The following is a 23,866-nucleotide window of genomic DNA, read 5'->3' on the forward strand; positions in this document are numbered from 1 at the left end:
CAAAGGTGAAGAAACATTGTTTAACATCTCTAAGACATTCTGAAATGTTTTAAAAATCATTATATGCTAAGAAGGAGACAATTGTTTAACTTTCTATAGTTTTTCATGGTATTTTACTTTGTTCTCCGCTTTTTGTTGTTGTTGTTGATTTTTCAGAGTTTGATTGCCATTTTATAATAACTGTTTCAGTCTTTAAAGTGTCAGCACCCCACACCTAACAATTATTCACTGTTCACAATACAAACACAAATGGACATCTATTTCAACCTTGGTATGAAGCAGATGATGTTGTAATGAATGGAAGCAACTTTAAAACATCTTGCAACTTTAGTGAGTAAATAGACAAATCAGGAATCTTAGAAGAAACTTTGTCAAAATCAGCCATGTTTCATTTCATCAGTAAAAGAAAAAAAAAATATTTTCTATTTGCTGTTATTTTACACAATTGTAGTACACTGGTTCAAGAGTTCACTAGTTTGCAAGAGAATTAAATATGAGTTGAATATGAGCAGCTTCCTCTATCTACATGACTTGGGCTCAAGCACTTGTAAAGAAAGAATATTTTCTCAACCATGGCAATTTGATTAACTTGTGTTTCTTTCTATTGAGTTTTTTTTTTTTAACAGAGCCTTTTATCATCAGCTTCCTCCATCATTTCATAAGAGAACTTTCCTATTTCCTATTGGATTTCAGCATAGACCAAAGTGGTAACTTAAATGTATTTAAATTGACTGTCAAAACATGATTTGGTAAAATTCCATTAAAATAATCTCCCAAATGCCCTGATGCATTAAACATTTGCAGGTACACCTATATTGCAGGCAGGGAATGTGTTTATCTCCATTTTATGAATAGTCTTCAAAGGAAAAAAAGGGAGCCCAGAAATTGACAGCTGGTCCAGACAGAATTTCCCCACATTGAGTGTGTGCTCACACAAAGCTTTTATTCTGTTTGTATAGATAATAATGTGGCTCCTTAATTAGTTCTGGAAGGCATATATTGTAGGCTGAATGTTACCTGGCAAGCATTCAAACAATGCAAGTTTACATTTTATTTTTCTCTTTGGGAGAATATTTTTTTAAGAAATGAATTTCATATATTAGAGAAACTATTCTCTTCATGAAATATTAAAGGACTGCAACAATGAAATCTCTTTTTTGCCATTCTGTTTAATTAAAATCTAGCTTTGGAAAGCTCAAGTACATATAACTTAGAGTAGGTATGAAATTGCTAATAGACAAACCAAAATGTATACCAAGTAAAACAAGATATCAAAGATCCCCTAATAACATAGACTCCAGTGAATGAACCCATTAAAATAGTTTGTTTGTATATTATGAATATCTCTCATCCTCATTGTGAATATTTTCATGTAATATGATTTCTATATCTAATATCTAGTAAAGAAGAGCCACTGAAATGATTTTAAAAGATCACTGGTTTTATTAGAGATATGTAACAATACTAACAAATAAAAAATAAACATTTTCCAATCCTTTGTGTCTTTATGGTACCAATAAATTGCTATTTCTAACAAAGGCACATAAAACTTATCACTTTTTCATTTTATGCCTTATGCTTTAAAAAATATTTATATATAGCATTTATTATATTCATAATAGTCAAATTAAGTGCTATAGCATTTGAAAATGTAAACAGGGCCTCTGCTTTCAATGAGCTTAGAATATATGACTGCTATACTAAATAGGTATATGATGAACACTTATTTTTTAAGACATTGGGGGGTTACAATGTAGGGGACAGTGAACATTTTCAATTGAAAATGACCGAACCTTTAGAAATGTAATTTAAAAAACATTTAGGAACAGGTGAAGAACATTCCAACTGATCGAATAGCATTGCATGAGGAAGAGCAAGCAATTAAGTGCAGCTGAAACAGGGTATGTGATGATGAATTATGAGAAGTTAATTTGAAAAAGGAACAGGGAAGTGGTAGTTGAAAAACACAACATGGGAAAATTTTGAGTGTTTGAAAAACACTTTATTAGCTCTGTTTAGTTAATAAATAATGTTATTGTTATTGGAATGCTATTCAGTGGAGGAAAAGGGATCTTAAAAGGCTCTTCCCAATGGTAAAATTAATCACCACTTTTTTAAGAAAGGAAAAGTTCCTGAAAATTTCCTAATCAGCTGTATAATAAATGAGCTTGGTAAGGGAAACAAGCTTACATAAAATAAATCCATTAATTAAAATCTGTTTTTCTCCTTTAGGTAAATCTCTTAAAATGTGTGAATTACACAAGTATCACCTACATGAATGAGCTGATAGAAAAACATTTAACCACAGAAATTTTGCAACTAGTTTTTAGCAAACAATCATCCTAAATGCAAAGTTTTTGATAGAAAAATAACCAAACAAGAGAAAAAGCTTACCAAAAGTACACAATGATTGTACAAGATGATGGGGAAACAAACTGAATGCAATGCTAATAATTTTTCTTTAAGCAAAAAGGTAAAGTGAAATAAAGGAGCAATTATTTGTAGGCGTAGTACCACTCATCTCCCCCATTACCAGTCATATGATGTGTTGCTTCCAAATAAGTGGACTAATATTTCAGATGCATACACTTTGAAATTTCAGGTGCATTTTTGTGTGTGTGTGTACAGGGATCATGTTCATACTTCTTTTGTATTCTACAGCTATAACTAGCTTAACATTTTTTTACAAAATAAATTATCCATAAATTCTACATGAATTGAATTGGTGTGATTTAAAAAAATATTAGAAATCCTATACACTCCAAAATATTCCAACTTTGCTTTGTTGACTGACATAATTACCTATTTTTTACATGTTTACTAAAATGCAATTGCTACCCAAAATGTGTGACAAAGTAAGCTTCTTTGGCCCACTAACACCTTAAACATAATATCCTGTAGAGTGGGAAAGTTAGAACAAACTGTAGAAGTCTCCTAGTGTAGGGATTCACAAAGTGCCTTTCCTGAGAGACAAGTCCCACAAACTATTTAAGAAAGAAGATACTATGGTAAAATGAGTTTGGAGGATATCACATTCAGTTTTTTTTTTTTTCTTTTTCCCCTATGGTGAATACAAACTACCGTAGTAAAGAGCATATCTTAATTTTCTCGAAATTCATGTTTCCCAAAATTATTCCAAGAGAGTCTTTTTCAATTTCCTTTAGTCATACTGATCCATGGAAACATATCAGGAACTATTTCAATCCATGTGCCTTGTATCATATAGAAAATATAGTGTAGTGTGAACGTCAAGTGCCCAGGGTTTGCTTCAGACAACTTTGCCGTATGCAAGCTCTGTGGACTTGGACAAGTTGCATTGAATTTTCTAAGCATCAGTTTCCTCACCTTACAAAGTAGGTAATAATTAAGGATCATATATAAAGTGCTTGTTAATTACGTGCTCATATTATTACTCAATAGCATCAGATATTACTGTTTTAAATTATAAAAAAGTAAATCCAGAGATATAAAGTAAATTGGCTCACATTGCTAGTGAGTACTAGTTAACATGAAATCTTTCCTCACCTTCCTGGCCCATTGATTTGCTTGTGATCATAATAATTCAATCAGTTATCTAGGCAGGATCTGAAGCAATAAAAAAGATGACAGGATATCTTATTGGTTATAGGACTCAGGAAAATTCAATAATATGGCTTATAAATCAAGAGAGTATAGCTGGGTTAGACATTTCCCAAGATGAGGTAAAGATGGGAGTGAGTTAGGAGGAGTAAGAAATGTTTTGAGATCCTTGGTCGCCTGGAATAGGTCTTGGAACAGATTAAGAACAACAACCACAGTTGTAGGCTAAATGGACAATGAAGACAAGCTTTGCATTCTTCAAATTTTTTTCTGTCCCTAACCTCACAAAAAGATATGTTTCTTTTTCTTTTTTTTTTTTTTAAGGAATCAGCTTGACTTGTTTTGCATTCTAACCTCATCTTTAATAAATATGTGACTTTGAGAAAGTGAGTTAATTTTTCTGAGCTCATTTCTTTAACCCAGAGATACTAACTCACAGGTTTATAGTAAAGACTTACAGGGAACAAGAAGGTGACATCTTGCTGCACGTGGACCCTCATTAATGGCTCGTTTTGGCATTCGCCATCCTCATTTCCTCCTTTCCCATTAACTCCACTGCCTTCTGATTCTGATTTTTCTTGTCCTCTTATAAGCTTCTTTTTTTTTTAATTTTATTTTTTTTATTGGTTGTTCAAAACATTATAAAGCTCTTGACATATCATATTTCATACATTAGATTCAAGTTGGTTATGAACTCCCAATTTTACCCCAAATACAGATTGCAGAATCACATCGGTTACACATCCACATTTTTACATAATGCCCTATTAGTAACTGTTGTATTCTGCTACCTTTCCTATCCTCTACTATCCCCGCTCCCTCCCCTCCCATCTTCTCTCTCTACCCCATCCACTGTAATTCATATCTCTCCTTGTTTATTTTCCCATTCCCCTCACAACCTCTTATATGTAATTTTGTATAACAATGAGGGTCTCCCTCCATTACCATGCAATTTCCCTTTTCTCTCCCTTTCCATCCCACCTCATGCATCTGTTTAATGTTAATCTTTTCTTCCTGCTCTTCCTCCCTGCTCTGTTCTTAGTTGCTCTCATTATATCAAAGAAGACATTTGGTATTTGTTTTTTAGGGATTGGCTAACTTCACTAAGCATAATCTGCTCTAGTGCCATCCATTTCCCTGCAAATTCTATGATTTTGTCATTTTTTAGTGCTGTGTAATACTCCATGGTGTATAAATGCCACATTTTTTTTTATCCATTCATCTATTGAAGGGCATCTGGGTTGGTTCCACAGTCTAGCAATTGTGAATTGTGCTGCTATGAACATCGATGTAGCAGTATCCCTGTAGTACGCTCTTTTAAGGTCTTCAGGGAATAGTCCAAGAAGGGCAATAGCTGGGTCAAATGGTGGTTCCATTCCCAGCTTTCCCAGGAATCTCCATACTGCTTTCCAGATTGGCCGCACCAGTTTGCAGTCCCACCAGCAGTGTACAAGAGTACCCTTTTCCCCACATCCTCGCCAGCACTTGTTGTTGTTTGACTTCATAATGGCTGCCAATCTTATTGGAGTGAGATGGTATCTTAGGGTGGTTTTGATTTGCATTTCTCTGACTGCTAGAGATGGTGAGCATTTTTTCATGTACTTGTTGATTGATTGTATGTCCTCCTCTGAGAAGTGTCTGTTCAGGTCTTTGGCCCATTTGTTGATTGGGTTATTTGTTTTCTTATTGTTTAATTTTTTGAGTTCTTTGTATACTTTGGATATTAGGGCTCTATCTGAAGTGTGAGGAGTAAAAATTTGTTCCCATGATGTAGGCTCCCTATTTACCTCTTTTATTGTTTCTCTTGCTGAGAGAAAACTTTTCAGTTTAAGTAAGTCCCATTTGTTGATTTTTGTTATCAACTTTTGTGCTATGGGTGTCCTATTAAGGAATTAGGAGCCCGACCCTACAATATGTAGATCGGAGCCAACTTTTTCTTCTATCAGACGCAGAGTCTCTGATTTGATATCTAGCTCCTTGATCCACTTTGAGTTAACTTTTGTGCATGGCAAGAGGAGGGGATTCAGTTTCATTTTGTTGCATATGGATTTCCAGTTTTCCCAGCACCATTTGTTGAAGATGCTATCCTCCCTCCATTGCATGCTTTTAGCTCCTTTATCAAATATAAGATAGTTGTAGCTTTGTGGATTAGTCTCTGTGTCCTCTATTCTGTACCATTGGTCCACCCTCCTGTTTTGGTACCAGTACCATGCTGTTTTTGTTACTATTGCTCTGTAATATAGTTTTAAGTCTGGTATCACTATACCGCCTGATTCGCACTTCCTGCTTAGAATTGCTTTTGCTATTCTGGGTCTTTTATTTTTCCATATGAATTTCATGATTGCTTTATCCATTTCTACAAGAAATGCCGTTGGGATTTTGATTGGCATTGCATTAAACCTATAGAGAACTTTTGGTAATATCGCCATTTTGATGATGTTAGTTCTGCCTATCCATGAACAGGGTATATTTTTCCATCTTCTAAGATCTTCTTCTACTTCTCTTTTTAGGGTTTTGTAGTTTTCATTATATAAATCTTTCACCTCTTTTGTTAGGTTGATTCCCAAGCTCTCATTGATGGCATCACTTTTCCAAAGTCTTTGCTTACCGTATTGTCATTTTTCTTTTTTTTTTTCCAGATTTTTAAAATTTTAGTTTGAAGAATAGAGAAGGTTTTACAACATCCTATGTGATTTAAGTATATATACAAAGAAAAAAAACACTGGAGTATTACACAGCTTGATAGTTTGCAAGTGTTATTTGTGTCTTGGTTGTTTCTGTACTTTCTGAAACATTGTGGCCAGCATTCAGTATTATATTTCATAATTTGTTAGCTAGCAAAGATACAATCATTAATTCCTTAAATGTTCAAAATTCACACCAACCACTATACAATCTTTCAGAAAGAGAAAGTCAACCTTAAAATTGTAGTTAGTGGCTATAAAATGCTTAAAAAAAAAACATAGATTAAGTAAAGATATGTAAATTTTGAGCTTTGTGAGTTAAAAAATTAGCATATTCTAGTTACTTAATATAGTGAAGAGAATTTGATTCTTTTTGTTTTCTGCTTATGAGATTCTACTTGTTTTAGAAGTGAAATAAAATAAATTTGCTTTACTTCAATGTCATTGATACAAGCTACTTCACAATAATTACCAATATTTCCACATGTGGGAATCCCATTGCTGTCATCAGCTTTGGGCACCAGGGACAAACAGATACCCCATTGGACACACTATGTTGTGAAGAGCACATCAGTCAGAGGAAAAATATGCAAACAGGACAGTCATTTCAGCATCTTTCAAAAACTAAACAATATAATTTTAACCAACTCCTTTTGAAAAATATTTTTTAAATCTATCCATAAAAAAAGTTTCAAAATATCATATGAGGCATAAATAATTTCGGTGAAGTAAATCTTCACAGAGAATAATTTTTAATATTTAGCACGTATTCCTAAGAATGGAGAGCCATGCATAATCTGTAAAGGAAAACATCTAGGAATTTAGTAGGACAGGAAACCCTGAAAGAACTAAGGACTATTGGCTAGAGTATATATATATTTTTGGATCTAAGTAATTATTTATAAAATGACTTTAAAATTTAGCCACTTATTTTGCATATAAAATTATCTACAAAAAACCCAATATTGAAGATATAATGATTTCATTTGAAAGTTGTTGAAAACTAATCACCATTTCTGAAGCTTAAATTAATAATTAATAATTAGAACCTGGATTAGAAAGCATGTGGGCATGGAACCAACACATGACCTGGACCATTAATTGTCTCTTATAGAGAATGTCAATGTGATTGACTTTCTTCTATTTCTCATTTCTCAACTTTAATTTCCTGGTTACTTTGGAGTGGTAATAGTAGGACCTGGATTCCTCAAATCTCAGTTATTCACAAGTCAGACCTACTCCACAATTATGATCATTGATATTATGACCAGCAGCAAGTAACATTTGGTCTCATCAAGATTTTGGAGCAAGCATCAAGTATATACTATCTTCTAATAATCTTTAGAGATCAACTAAACGAGAAGAAGGCACATACAAAGGGCTACAAAACACAAGGTACACACACACACACACACACACACAGTAGACAAAAATAAAATAAAATTGAACAGAGGTAAGTTCCATGTGGCAATAGCAAGATACAAAAGAGAAAACCTCAAATCTATTTATACATTGGACATATTAACATACAACAGGTTGCTAGAATCTCCTGAATACCCTTACACAGAAAGAATTGCCACGTTAAGCCTACACTTTGATCGCAGCACTGAGAGTAGTTTATTTAAACTGTGTTCAATGTCCTGGTATTGTCAGGGGACAGACAGATAAGGATGGTGGGAACACAAGGTTAAAAGAATAATTCTAAAAAAATGGAGCCACTGTGCTTACCCCCACATGCTTTTTTTGTCCAAGAAGCAGTTTACCTGGCCTAAGTGGACAGGATATGTCACATTCCTCACAAATTACCTGTTCATTGCAGGAAAAATGCAGGCCCAAAATGAAGCTGTTAAGAGATACCCAAGTTAACCTGAAGGGGGAGACTTTTGTGACCAGATCTGCAAACTCTGATGATAAGGATAGATACTCCTAACCATAAAATCTGCAAGAATATATTGTTACAAGTCCAATTAGAATCAGTCAACATGGCCCAAGGTGGCCTATTGTTACCACAGAGTTGGTATTTTAACATCTGATGTCACCTTGCTCAGTCAAAAGTCAAGAGGTGGACCTAGGCGAGACTCTCTGGAAAATTCCCTGAGATTCCCCCTTAAAAGTGGAGTACAGGAGAGGCATATTGTCTCTCTCCTCTCTGAGAGGACCCACTCTTTCCCTTGAAAGTGTCACTCTTTCCTTTTCCTATCCTTTCAATTAACTCATTCTTGTTATTCTGAGTGACATGTCTGAAATCTTTCTGACTTGATCACAAGAATTGGGTCTTCATGCTGCCTCAGTTTCCCAGATGGCCCCAGCTCTGTAGCAGTTTTAACTATGATCTAAATAATAAAGCATTAAACTACCTGAAGTACTCTTCATAGGATTCTCGTGTCCATACCCTCTTAAGATCATCTCAACTTTGCCATGTATGTAAAACTATCACTTTTTTAAAAAATTGCGTTAAGTTTACTAGAACATCTTGTTCATTCTATACAAGATATTTTCTTCACTCTATAGAAAATGATTTTATAGACTTAATGTTTAGATATTTTAGGTCTGATTACTTTTGATAGACAAAATTATATTATCCACAGGAGTGCCTCAGCTGTACTTACTGAAGGAAGACATAGCATTAAACAGCATAAAACAGAAACCTTTAAAAAAATTTTTTCTTCCTCTTTTCTCAAAACCCTTTCTCATCCCAGAAGTTAATTACTTAAAATCTCCCATTTCTCTTGTAAAAAAAAACAAAAACAAAAACACCCAGGCTTGCTCAGCCTTCTTTCCTCAGAAGTCCCTTTTTTCTCACTTTTGATCTCTGCCCCCTGCCCTGCTTTTGTGTGTGTGCATGTGTGTGTGTGTGTGTGTGTGTGTGTGCTGGGTATTGATTCCAGGGTGCTTTACTACTACATTCCAAGTCCTTTTTATTTTTTTTATTTCTTACAGGGTCTCACTAAATTAAGTTTATGGGGCTGGCCTTGAACTGGCCTTGAACTTTCCAACCTACTGTCACCACTTCCCAAGTTGCTGGGATTATAGGGATGTACCACTATGCCCAGCATATTTGATCCTTTTTCTCCCCTACTATCACTAGAAATAAAATATGGGAAATTTTAAGTATCAATTTAATAAGTACCATAAATTCACTATACTTGCTTGATTTTTAAAATAATAAGTCACTAGGATACACTCAAACACCATCTGTCTTCATCTTCTTACTCTGTCTTCTCCCCTTACTTATTCCCATTCTCTGTCAGAAAGATGGGAATTATTATTCCAGGGAAATAATATGAACTATTGTTGTCTATATAGGTATGACTAAATAATACATTGCTTACATACTTTGCAATTGCAAAGTCATACATTCCATTCTGCCACTTGCTCCTGTTCCTCAACAATCCATTTATCTTAAGCAATGGATCACATTCCACTGTATTCAGATACTAAAAACGATTCTCATTTTTTTTTTCTCTTACAAATGGACATGGAAGTTTTTACATCTTTTCTCTACTATAAAACTTGCTGCAATGAGCATAATTGCTATGGTAAAATGCTTTAGAACACTGCTACACACAATAAAGACCTTCCAATATGGCTTAGGATCAATACACAAGAACTTGCTAGAAATGCAGAATCACAAGATTCAGCCTGAGCCTACTATATCAGAATCTGAAACCAAAGGCCTTATTGTTCATATATTCATTAAATTTTTGTAAAGTACTGATTTACCCTTTCTCTTTTATGTAGGTGTCACTATTACTGTTGAGGCTACAGCAACCACTGTTCTTATGTATCCTTGAAAAAGTGTAATTGTTTCTATAGAAAGCTGAGTTGCATGTACTTAGTAAATGCAGATTTTCAACTCTCCTAGAGTGCTCTACAAAATAAGTGTACCTACTGACATGTCCAATTACAATGTTTGAAAGTTCCCAGTTCTCCATACTCTCGACCATAAATGATATTGTAAGGTCTGCAAATTTTTGATAGAATCTAATTAAAATGGTATGGTCAATAGCGTTTGTTGTATAATACTGTTTGTTGTTTTACTTCAGATTACCCTGGTCCCCATAACATTGAACACTGCTAATGTTTACTGGTCACTTACATTCCCTAACTTGTGAAATTTCTATATATGTGTGTATCCATGTATGTATGTATCCACTTTTAGAAGTAATTACTTTTTTTATATTGAAGTGTTTGTCTCTTTATTTTTAGAAGCAATTACTTTTTTTCTTTATAAATGAGAGCAGAATGCATTATAATTCTTATTACAGATATAGAGCACAATTTTTTATATCTCTGGTTGTATACAAAGTATATTCACACCAATTCATATCTTTATATATGCACGTAGGTATTTAGGATAATAATGATCATCACATTTCATCATCATTTATAACCCCATGCTCCCAGCGTTTACCTCCAAAAACGCTGCCCTATCTAGAGTTCGTCTATTTCTCCCATGCTCCCTCTCCCTATCTCATTATAAATTGGCCTCCTTATATCAAAGAAAACATTTAGCATTTGTTTTTTTTTGGAATTGGCTAGCTTCACTTAGCATTATCTTCTCTAACTCCATCCATTTACGTGAAAAGGCCATGATTTTATTCTCTTTTATTGCTGAGTAATATTCCATTGTGTATATATGCCACATTATTTTCATCCATTCATCTATTGAAGGGTATCTAAGTTGGTTCCACAGTTTAACTATTGTGAGGTGTACTGCTATAAACATTGATGGGGCTGTGTACCTGTAGTATGCTGTTTTTAAGTCCTTTGGATATAGACACAGGAAAGGAATAGCTGGGTCAAATGGTGTTTCCATTCCCAATTTTCCAAGAAATCTCCATACTGCTTTCCACATTGGCTGAACAAATTTGCAGTCCCATCAGAAGTGTATGAGTGTACCTTTACTCCTACATCCTCGCCAACACTTATCATTGTTTGTATGCATAATAGCTGCTATTCTGACTGAAGTGAGATAAAATCTTAGAGTGGTTTTAATTTGCATTTCTCTAATTGCTAGTGATGATGAACATTTTTTCATGTATTTTTTGATTAATTGTATATCACCTTCTGAGAAGTGTCTGTTCAGGTCCTTGACCCATTTATTGATTGGGTTATTTGATTTTTTGGTGTTTAGCTTTTTGACTTCTTTATATACCCTAGAGATTATTGCTCTATCTGATGTGTGAGAGGTAAAGACTTGCTCCCAAGATGGCTCTCTGTTCACCTCACAGATTGTTTCTTATGATGAGAAGAAACTTTTTAGTTCATTCCCATCCCATTTATCGATTCTTGATTTTAATTCTGGCACCAAAGGTGCCTTATTAAGGAAGTTGGGGCCTAATCCCACATGATGGAGAGTAGGGCCTACTTTTTCTCCTATTAGACACAAGGTCTCTGGTTTTATTCCTAAGTCCTTGATCCATTTTGAGTTGAGTTTTGTGCATGGTGAAAGAGAGAAGTTTAAACATATGGATTTCCAGTTTTCCCAGCACCATTTATTGAAGAGGCTATCTTTTCTCCAGTGCATGTTTTTGGCACCTTTGTCTAATATAAGATAATTGTAATTTTGTAGGTTAGTCTCAATGTCCTCTATTCTGTATCATTGGTCTACCAGTCTGTTTTGGTGCCAATACCATGTTGTTTTTGTTACTATTGCTCTGTAGTATAGTTTAAGGTCTGGTATAGTGACGCCACCTGCTTCACTCTTCCTGCTAAGGATTGCTTTAGCTATTCTGGGTCCCTTATTTTTCCAGATGAATTTCATAATTGCTTTTTTCTATTTCAATGAGGAATGTCATTGGATTTTGATTGGAATTGCATTAAATCTGTATAGTGCTTTTGGAAGTATGGTCATTTTGATAATATTAATTCTGTCTATCCAAGAACAAGGTAGATCTTTCCATCTTCTAAGGTCTTCTTTAACTTCTTTCTTTAGGGTTCTTTAATTTTCATTATATAAATCTTTCACCTCTTTTGTTAAGTGGATTCCCACTTCATTTTTTTTTGAGTCTATTGTAAATGGGACAGTTTTCCTCATTTCCATTTCTGAGGATTTGTCACTGATATACAGAAATGCCTTTGATTCATGGGTGTTGATTTTCTATCCTGCTACTTTGCTGCATTCATTTACTAGTTCTAGAGGTTTTCTGGTGGAACTTTTAGGATCTATGAGGTATAGAATCATATCATCAGCAAATAGTGCCAATTTGAGTTCTTCTTCTTCTATATGTATCCCTTTAATTTCTTTTGTTGAATTGTTCTGTCAAGTGTTTCAAGAACTATGTTAAATAAAAGTGGTGAAAGAGGGCATCCCTGTCTTGTTCCAGTTTTTAAAGGGAATGCCTTCAATTTTTCTCCATTTAGAATGATGTTGGCATAGGGTTAACATAGATAGCCTTTATGATGTTGAGATATGTTCCTGTTGTCCCTAGTTTTCCTAGGGTTTTGAACATAAGGGGTGCTGTATTTTGTCGGATGCTTTTTCTGCGTCTATTGAGATGATCATATATTTTATCTTTAAGAGTATTGATTTGATAAATTAAATTTATTGATTTATGTATGCTGAACTAAACTTGCATTCCTGGGATGAATCCTTCTTGATCGTGGTGCACAATCTATTTGCCAGAATTTTATTGAGAATTTTTGCATCTATGTTGAGATATTGGTCTAAAGTTTTCTCTTTTTTTGATGTGTCTTTGCCTGGTTTTGGTATCAGAGTGATTTTGGCATCAAATAATGAGTTTGGAAGTGTTGCCTCTTTTTCTATTTCCTGAAATAAATTGGAGAGCATTGGTATTAGTTTTTCTTTAAAGGTCTTGTAGAACTCGGCTCTGTATCTATCTGGTCCTGGGCTTTTCTTTGTTGGTAGACTCTGATGGCATATGCTATTTTGTCACCTCAAATTGATCTGTTTAAATTGTGTATATCATCCTGATTAAGTTTGGGGAAATGATAGGACTCTAGAAATTTGTTGATGCCTTCAATGTTTTCTATTTTATTGGAGTATGAGTTTTCAAAATAATTTCTAATTATTTTCTATATTTCTGTAGGGTCATTTGTGATATTTTCTATTTCATCATGTATATTAGTGATTGGAATTTTCTCTCTCCTTCTCTTCATTAGCATGGCTAATGGTCTGTCAATTTTACTTATGTTTTTCAAAGAACCAACTTTTTGTTCTGTCATTTTTTTTCAATTGTTTCTTTAATTTCAGCTCTGATTTTAATTATTTCCTGTCCTCTGATGCTTTTGGTCTTGATTTGTTCTTTTACTAGGGCTTTGAGATGTAATGTTAAATCATATATTTGTTGACTTTTTCTTCTTTTAAGGAATGAACTCTTGCAATGAACTTTCCTCTTATAACTGCTTTCATAGTGTCCCAGAGATTTTGATATGTTGTATCTGTGTTCTCATTCACCTCTAAAAGCTCTTTAATCTCCTCCTTGATGTCTTCTGTAACCCATTGTTCATTCAGTAGCATATTATTTAGTCTTCTGGTGTTGGAGTGAATTTTATTTTTTATTTTATCATTGATTTCTAATTTCATTCCATTATAATCTGATAGAATACAGGGTAGTATCTCTATTTTTTTCTATTTGCTAAGAGTTGCTTTGTTACATAATATATGGTCTATTTTAGAGAAGGATCCATGTGTTGCTGAGAAGAAAGTGTATTCTCTCAATGAAGGATGAAATGTTCTATATATGTCAGTTCTATATAAGTCTAAGTTATTGATTTTATTATTTTTTTGTTCAGATTTTGTTTGGAAGATCTATCTAGTGATGAAAGACATGTGTTAAAGTCACCCAAAATCATTGTGTTGTGGTCTATTTGACTCTTGAACTTGAGAAGGGTTTGTTTGATGAACATAGATGCTCCATTGTTTGGGAAATATGTATTTATAATTGTTAATTATTTTTGGCATATGTTTCCCTTGAACAGTATGTAATGTCCTTCTTTATCTTTTTTGATAGACTTTAGTTTGAAGTCTCCTTTATTTGATATGAGGATGGAAACCCCTGCTTGCTTCCATAGTCCACGTGAGTGGTATGATTTTTTCAATCCCTCACCTTCAGTCTATAGACATCTTTTCCTATGAGATGAGTCTCTTGGAGGCAGAATATCTTGAGTATTTTTTTATCCAATCTGCTAGTCTATGTCTTTTAGTTGGTGAGTTTAGGCCATTCACATTCAGTGTTATTATTGAGACATGATTTGTATTCCCAGCCATTTTTGTTTATTTTTGGTATTTAACATGACTTGGTTTCTCCTCTAATTATATTTTCCTTTAGTGTAATCCCTCCCTCTACTGATTTTTATCATTGTTTTCATTTTGTCTTCTTGGAATATTTTGCTGAGGATGTTCTGTAGTGCAGGCTTTCTACTTGTAAACTCTTTTAACTTTTGTTGATCACGAAAGGTTTTTATTTCATCATCAAATCTAAAGCTTACTTTTGTTGTATAGATGATTTTTGGTTGGTATCCATTTCTTTCAGAACTTGGTATAAGTTGTTCCATGATCTCCTGGCTTTGAGGGTCTGGGTTGAAAAATCTGCTGAGATACAAATTGGTCTCCCTCTATCCATAATCTGATTCCTCTCTCTTGTGGATTTTAAGATACTATCCTTATTCTTATGCTAGGTATTTTCATTATAACATGCCTTGGTGTAGAAGTGTTGTAATTTTGTACATTTGGTGTCTTGAAAGCCTCTTGTATTTGGTTTTCCAATTCATTCTTCATGCTTGGGAAATTTTCTGATATTAACTAATTGAAGAGATTGTGCATTCCTTTGGCTTGAAACTCTGTGCCTTCCTCTATCCCAATAACTCTTAGATTTGGTCTTTTAATTCTGTCCCATAATTCTTGGATGTTCTGTTCATGGTTTTTCTTACTATCTTCACTGTGTGGTCAACTTTTTATTTCCAGATTGTATACTTTGTCTTCTTTATCTGACGTTCTTTCTTCCAAGTGATCTATTCTGTTGGTTATGCTTTCTATTGAGTTTTTTATTTGACTTATTGTATTCTTCATTTCAAGGATTTCTGACTGTTTGTTTTTTTTTCAGAGTCTCTATTTCTCTCTTGAAGTAATCTTTTGCTCCTGTATTTGCTCTCTTATCTCATTGTTGGAGTGATCAATTTTTGCCTGTATTTGCTCATTTAGGTGATTCTTTAATTCACAGGTCATTTTAATTATGAACCTTCTGAACTCCTTCTCTGACATTCATCAACATCACTGTCCATGGGTTCTGTTATTATAGTGTCCTGGTTTATTTGGGACCTTTTCCCTTCCTTGTTTTTTCATGTTGTCTGTGTGTCTTCCTTTCTTGCAGTGTGGATCTGAGATATTACAATTTCTTCCCTTTATTCTTGTAGTACCCATGCAGATTGCCTGTACCTCACCTTGATGTTGGGCTTCAAGACCCTGCTGGTGTCCCTCAATTAATGCTACTGCATCCTGGATCTGGGTCTTGGGTGTCTGTTCCGCAGATGGATGAGTGGACCAGGCCTGCTGTGTGCCTGGGACCAGCATAGGTTGGTGTGGGTGGATTTGGGCAACTGGACTTGACCTCCCATGGTAATCTTCTCTAGAAGTAATTACTTTGTTGGAAATAAAATTATGATTTCTCTCAGTTTAGTACAAATATCTTTTCCAAACAAGTGTTTTTCTTGTTGTTTTTCTTTGTTTATAAAACCTACTCCTCTATTCAGAATTACTTAATGAGGTTTATTATTCTTTCCCTGTGTTTTGAAACAACCACTCTGAAAACCAGTATGGAGGCTCCTTAGAAAACTTGGAATGGAACTACCATTTGATCCAGTTATTCCACTGCATGGTCTGTACCCAAAAGACATAAAATCAGCATACTACAGTGATGCAGTCACATCAATGTTTATAGCAGCTCAATTCACAATAGCTAAACTGTGGAATCAACCTAGATGCCCATCACTAGATAAATGGATAAAGAAACTGTGGTATATATACACAATGGAATATTACTGAGTTTTGTGCAAGATGAGAGATAGGAGAGTTAGCATTAAAAGAGAATAAAATTATGGCATTTTCAAGTAAATGAATAGACTTGGAGAATATCATACTAAGCAAAGAAAGCCAATCCCAAAAAATCAAAGGCTGAATGTTCTCCCTGATATGTGGATGCTGATACATAATGGGGAGGAGGAATGGAGGAACTTTGGATTGGGCAGAGGGGAAAGAAGGGAGAGGAAGAACTAGGGAGGTAGGAGAGACAGTTTTCCCAGCACACTTTATTAACAAGACTGTCTTTTCTCCAGAGTATGTTTTTGGCAACTTTGTCAAGGATCAGATCACTGTAGATATGTGGGTTTGTCCCTGTGTCTTCTATTCTGAACCATTGGTCTATGAGTCTGTTTTTATGTTGGTATCATACAGCTTTTGTTACTATAGCTCTGCCGTATAATTTGAAGTCGGTATGACTTCATGCCTCAAGCATTGTTTTTTAATTGCTTTGACTATTCAGGGCTTTTATTCTTTCAAATAAAATTTAGGACTCTTTTTTCTAATTCTGTGAAGAATGTTATTGGGATTTTATGGGAATTGAATAGAATTTGTATATTGCTTTTGGTAGCATGGCCATGTTAACAATATTAATTCTGTCTATTCATAAACATGGATGCTCTTAAAGATATATTTTACAGATGCAAATTTTAAATGCCTGTTTTGTATATTTATTTTTTCTAATGAAATAAATATTTAGTTTACATTTGTAAGTATCCTAAACATATTTTCATATATTTTTGAAAATTTCTCTATAAAATTATATTATCTTGTGTGATTTTAAAAAACTGTTTGACAATTTTGTTGGTAACTATTATGCTAGATATATTTGTACATTTTGGAACTTGGAGTTACTGCTTTACTTTTAATTTGATGTACTTCCATTTGTCTTTTCCATCTTTGGTTAATTTAACTTCATCTTTTTCTCTTTCTTTCTGCTCATCTGAGCATACGAGTGAGTTTTATAGTTTTACCTTACAATGACATTCATCCTTTTGCACAAAATTACTTGGAACATCTCAGATCTAGTTACCAGGGGTGATGTGAGGAGGGTTTCACTTTGCCTAGACGTAAGTGTATATCTTCTCCCACCACAACCTTCAGTCCACAGCTTCCTACAGAGCTACAGCCCACGTCAAAAGCTGACATTTTTTTTTTTTAATCGCTATTTCCTCAGGTTTCTATCCAACTCCTGATTTTCATCAGGAAGCTTGGCTCTACTTTGTAGTCTCACCAAGAATTATTTTTAGTATTCCTTACCCTAACAGAGTTGGTTTCCAGGCTCACTTGCCTTATACTGTGCTAATATCTGACAAGTCCTCTGTTTTTGTTTACTCAAAACTTCATAATTCTGTTCTATTTCTTATTCATGAGATGTTCATTTTGATTTGGTGCTCAGTTAATTTTTGTCTTTTTATTTTCTTCTATCATTGCTGAGGACATGAAATGCCCACGCCAGTTTGCATCTGAACATGAATTAATATAGCCCTATTGCCTTTTGATATAGATTATTCTACCATCTTTCTTGTTTTAAATTTTGTGTTCCTATTGAGCTGGGTGATGTCTAAACAAAATGAAACAAATCAACAAAAGAATCTTCTCTTTTTGCAAGACAAGGGAGAGTCAAGAGAACTTTTATTTTAATAATTTTGTCCAAGTATAGGACATTATACCTCATTATATCTCATAGTTATTATACTTTATAATTTTTCTGAAAATGGAGAAAAGTGACTAGCACAGGTAAAGCATATATTAAGCAGTAACTAAAGTTACATCATTATTATTAATCTTTTTTTTTTTTCAGTGCCAAAGATAGAACCCAGGGGCACTTAAACACCAAGCCACATCTCCAGCCCTTTTTTATATTTTATCTAGAGACAGGGACTCGTTGAGATTTATAGGGCCTTGCTAAGTTGCTGAGGCTGGCTTTGAACTGGCCATTCTCAAGCCTTAGCCTCCCAAACTGCTGGGATTATAGGCATACACCACTATACCCAGCACTTATTATTATTCTTTAAATCTATTTTTCCTATTAGTGGTTCAAAACATACTTACACCTTTTTATAAATAAAAGACATGTATCCAGATCATTTATTAACAACACAATTTGGAAATTAAAGTCTCTCAATTCTTACTCAGTATCAGCAAAAGAGAAAAAAATTAAGACCCATTACTAAGGTTTTGAAATTTATTCCTATGGGTACTTTGCAAACTGATTTTCAAGTAGACTTTTATTTTTTTAAGCCATACAAGTAGTCATGTTGGAAGGTATTTTAAAAGTGACCTATTTGTACCTTCTCCATTTGTAGATAACAATCTTTCCCTAAACAACCATTTTGAACCAGTTAACCCAACTAATGAATAATATAATAGGTCTCAAATTCTGGTTTTCTGCCTATAAACCCCTATTTTTGTTTGAGCTCTTTTTTCTTATTTGAAAAAAATTACAATTCTCAGTAAAGTCTATTATGTTAGGAGCCATCTGGAACAAACATTTAGAATGTAAATTAATATCAGATTAGATTGTACAAAATGATACCACACCTATCCATTGCCCTATTCCAAACTCCAAATCTTGACATAAATTTCTTTCTATGTAAACAAAAACTTGATTCCTGCTTGCCAAGCTATCCTCATATTTCCAAGAATATTTGTAACTTTGTTCTAATATTTCCAAGAATATTTTAAGCTTTATTCTATCAGGAAAAAGGGAAGGATGGTACATTTTCATCCAAATTTATTATGAAGCACAAATAGATCATTTTCAAATCTCCCAGAATTTGTAATATGTAATGATCAAGGTAGTATTAAAAAGTAATTAAATGCAATATTAGAGAGAAAGTGGAAGATACATTTTTATTCATTGTCTTTCCTCTTGTCTTCCAATTCTGTATGATAAGGAAAACTGCATGAGCGCATGGTGAAGACTGCTTGATAGTAGCTACCCTAATGTCTGCGTATAACAGGACATAATTGTGTATAGACCTAAATGTGTTGTTCCAACTTAGCAAAGAGCAAAATCTCCAATAGCTTCTTCCCCAAGAAAGCTTTCTTTGTTGACTGGCATAAATTATTATAATCGCCTTACATATAAGCATAGCACTACTGCCATAATATTGTCTCTCTGTTACAAGCAGATCCTCACTTTGGAATTGGTGAACATACTGTAGAATATAGTCCACAGGAAGTTCAACAAACTTCAACAAAGAGAAATTATTTATTTTTTATTTATTCAATAATTTTTTTCTAATTCTATAGATGTTAGAAAGCATTTTGAAGGATAAAAACCTCCAGAGTTTAGAAATTCAAACAGAAAAATCTTACATGACCATAAGAAATAATCACCTTGACACTGGAGGAATGGCAATGTTTGATTTAAAAGAGATAAACACAGAAATCCTCACTCCATTTACGCTACATCATCACCCTTCGAGATCAGAGTCATGGCTGGCCCTAGTTCAGTTTGGGAAATTGTTAATGCTGTCTTTGCAATGCTCATTCTCATTTTCTAAGAGTCCTTCTCATTTCATATCACCAATTTCCTATGAAATCAAGAAATCATTGCCTCAGACTTTTCTTTTCTAAAACCATGACCCATCCTGATATCAAATTTCTCATAATGGAGAACAAACTCCTAAAAAATAGTGCAAAATTGGAGATTTTATTTTCCATGAAACCCTGAAGAAATTATTTTGCTTCTTAGATTCTTAAGCCATGAAAACTAGGAAAAATCTACCATATCAACTTATTGTGAGGCTTTGGACAGATGATACACATGAAAGACGATTGCAAACAGTAAAGTATCACATGGTATTAATCATGTGTATGCCCGCACAGGTTTAAATTTGTGTACTGTCTCTGTACATTGAAAATTTTCTCTAACTTTGAATGTCCAGATATTTTAACAGACCAAAGATTAGTGAATCGAGGAGATAGTTGGAAGACATAGAAAGTCCTCCCCTGCCACAGAAATAGGCATCTGCCTTATGTACCCAGAAGTCTGATGTTGTATTCAAATCAACTTCAGTAAAATTCCACCATTGGAAAGGCAGATATTTTTTTCCAGAATCAAGCTGATGGATCTTGATGTTTCTATTATTACTTAGAATTTAGAGCTCCTTGCCCTTAATAACTAAGTTGTCGAAGAATCAGCATAGTCACCCATGTAAAATGACATGAAATATTTATAATTATTTGATTAACAAGTAGAAAAATTCAACTTAAATTGACTAAGGCACCAGTCAACTTATTAGAGCAGGACATAAACTGGCTTTAGGCATAGATGAATCAAAGTACCAAAATGATACCATGAATCTGTCACTTTCGATCTCTTGTTTCAGCTTGCTTCTGTGTAGGCTTTTTTATGTTAAAGGAATATTTTTCCACATATTGTGGAATTATAGTCACACTTTCATCTCCTGAGATCCCACACACCACCAGAATGAGTGCAATACCATTTTCTAACAGATACAGAAAAATCTCCAGGGATAATGCCCTCATTGAAACTGTTTGGAAGGATTGTCTTGGATTCAAGTCAAAACTTTGTAATTCGGAATGGAAAACAGATAGTTCCCCAGAGAGAAATCAAGTTGTTGTTATGACAAGAATGGGATGGAAGCTAGTAAGACAAAATCTACAGATGTCCACTATGTGCCCTTGGCTCCATCACTGTAGGCATCCTGGGTCCAGTCCACCAAAGTGTTATCCCTCCAGAACCTACTTTGTATTTGGAGACTGCTGTTTTCAAAAGTCATAGTTGACTGCCAAGTATACAATTACCTTTATAGTAATCTCAGAGGGTTATATTAAACAATTTATACAGCAGCAGGTGTTTTGTCTCATGAATAGAAGAAACGAACCCTACATACAAAATCTGACCTTGCCAGATCCCGCAGGAAAAGAAATCTGCTTTATGCACTGTTGAGGTTGAGCTGCATGATAATAATGTATCATATGACTGCATGTGAGTTGTGCTAAATGCCAAGTTTCACAAAAAAATCAGTGTGATATTTCTCCTAGAAATGGAGCTAACGATTATTTTCAAATGTAATGCTAGTTAAAACTGATTGTTACAGGACAATTTATATAGTGCTGGAGAGTAATGTGTGTTTTCTTTATAATAACCATCTTACATAAAGCTAGCATATTTCTGCATTTTAAGTTAGTTTTCTGAGGGGAAATGGTTCCATAGAACTTTGGAAAAGGAAGGTTGATATCAAATCCCCATGGTACCACTTGCAAGATATATGCCCCTGGCAAAATTTCTTACCACCAAGGCCTCAGTGGGCTTGTAGGCACAATAGGAACACCATCTACCTCAGTGTGCGAGGTTTAACCAGAACATTCTCTGACCATTTTTAATATGAGTGAATGAAAAAAAACATATAAAAGGCAAAATTAATCTAAGGGCATTGCTAAAGTTGGGATGAATGCCACCACAAAGGGTGGTACTACTGGGTGGTGGTGAAATCTTTAGGAGGCAGAATCTGGTAAAATGTCCTCTAGTCATTAGGGATGTACTCTCCAAGGGGATTATGGGAACTCACACTGTCCCTCTTATGTTTGCTTCCTGGTTTATGATACAAGTGTTTTGCTCTACCACAAGCTTCTACCACAAGCAACTACCCTTGCTGGAGGCCAAAAGCACTAGGGCCATCTAATCATTGACTGAAACCTCCAGACTGAGCCCAAATAAAACTTTTCTCTTTATTAGTTAACTACCTCAAGTATTTTATTATAGTGGTGTAAAGCTAAATAATATAGTCATAAAAAATCTATAAATTTCAATTAAAACTTTATGAGATAAAATTCCATATAGATATTAATACACTTATAGAGAAATATTGACCTTATCACTCTTATTTGAATATACAGAATGAAGAATAAATATTTTTCTATAATCCAATGTGTCATTATTATGAGTTAGGTAGATGGAAATATTGTCTAAAATTATTGTTTTAATATTAGGCTTTAATCTTGGTTTATCTTTCCAATTTTTAGGGAAACAAAGAAAGTAATTTCTGTTTTGTATTATGTGCTACTCAAAATAGTACATCCTATACTCTCATAATTGAGATAGAAGAAATACTGATAATTACATAAAGCTATATAAACTAAACACAAATAAAAATTCATTATAAAGCTAAGAAAATTTCGGGGGATAGGGAATATTTTCTTTTGAAACCCATGGTCATTGGCTTTAAATAAAAAATCTGATCATCTAATTCTAGATAAGTGTTGCCAAAAAAGAGACTTGCTATGAAAGTTTTTATTTTAGCTTTTTTCTTCTGCTTCAGAATTTGTTTACATTAAATCTAGTAAAGTAACTAAGGAGACAAGCTTTGTTATTTGGTAAACCTGAATTTCATCACTTTTCAAGTATGTAGCTTTACGTAAATAAAATAACTATTCTACTTTTGTTTCATCATCTGGAAAATGGACTAACATTTTTATCTACTTCATTAGTATTCTTACAGAGTGGAAATAAGGTCATGTATGTAAAGCAATTTACAGAGGACATCAAACAAAATAAGTACATGACAAATATTATTTGTTGTATTATGTTAATATTTCTATTTTTAGACTATATATTATTTTACATAGCTTAGATAAAATGATAGATTCAAAAAAAACTATTGCTTTTATGAAGTCATTGTTTGATAATTGATGTCACAAGTAGATACATACAAATCTATCCAACTTAGAATAAAGAAAAAGTGAAAACCCTCACTACAATGTATAACTTGCTTATAGATAAAAATGTAGATTTTTTTTTTTTTTTTTTTGCTCATGCACACATTTCCCATCAGTGTAAGGAATGGCAAAAGTTCACGTAAAGAACCTGCCTCACTATTCACATCTTCCTTCCTGCCCATCTCAATTTATTCCTCTTGAATGATCTCTCTGTCTTGTGAATGTCATTGTTAGAGTATTTACCACACTACACTGCAATTTTTTCGGTCTCATATCTGTCTTCTTTATTTGACTAAGAACTCTTTAAAGATGTCCAAATCATATTCATCTTTATTTCCAGAGTTTAGCATGCTTCCAGGCAAATAATAAGCATGTGATAAATGTTTATCGAATTTAATTTAATTCATACAGGGAATTTTCAAAGCTCCTTTAACTTACATGTGAGTGATTTCTTCCTTTGAAAACATGACATCTTAACCATTATTGTAACCAGATATTCTCCCTCTTTGGGTCTTAAATGACAAAAGTAATCTGTCTCCTATACAAAGCATATAAACATCTATGTAAAACTTTAATTTTGAAGCACACATATTTTTTTTTCAAATAGATTTCAGACAATCTAATTCAGAATACATTAAAACTAATTTTATTGCTCCACTGAAATGCAAAACACTGGGATTTGAAATATCATGTGTGTCATTTATATTAGTAAATTAGTCATCATTTTGCATATGAATGGGTCTTATAAACCATTTTTATAAAACTTTTTTAAACACTGATGGACCTTTATTTTATTCATTTATTTATATGCAGTGCTGAGAATTGAACCCAGTGCCTCACATATGGTAGGCAAGCACTGTACCACTATGCT

This window comes from Marmota flaviventris, chromosome 8, assembly GCF_047511675.1.
Source record: "Marmota flaviventris isolate mMarFla1 chromosome 8, mMarFla1.hap1, whole genome shotgun sequence".
NCBI classification, from domain to species: Eukaryota; Metazoa; Chordata; class Mammalia; order Rodentia; family Sciuridae; genus Marmota; species Marmota flaviventris.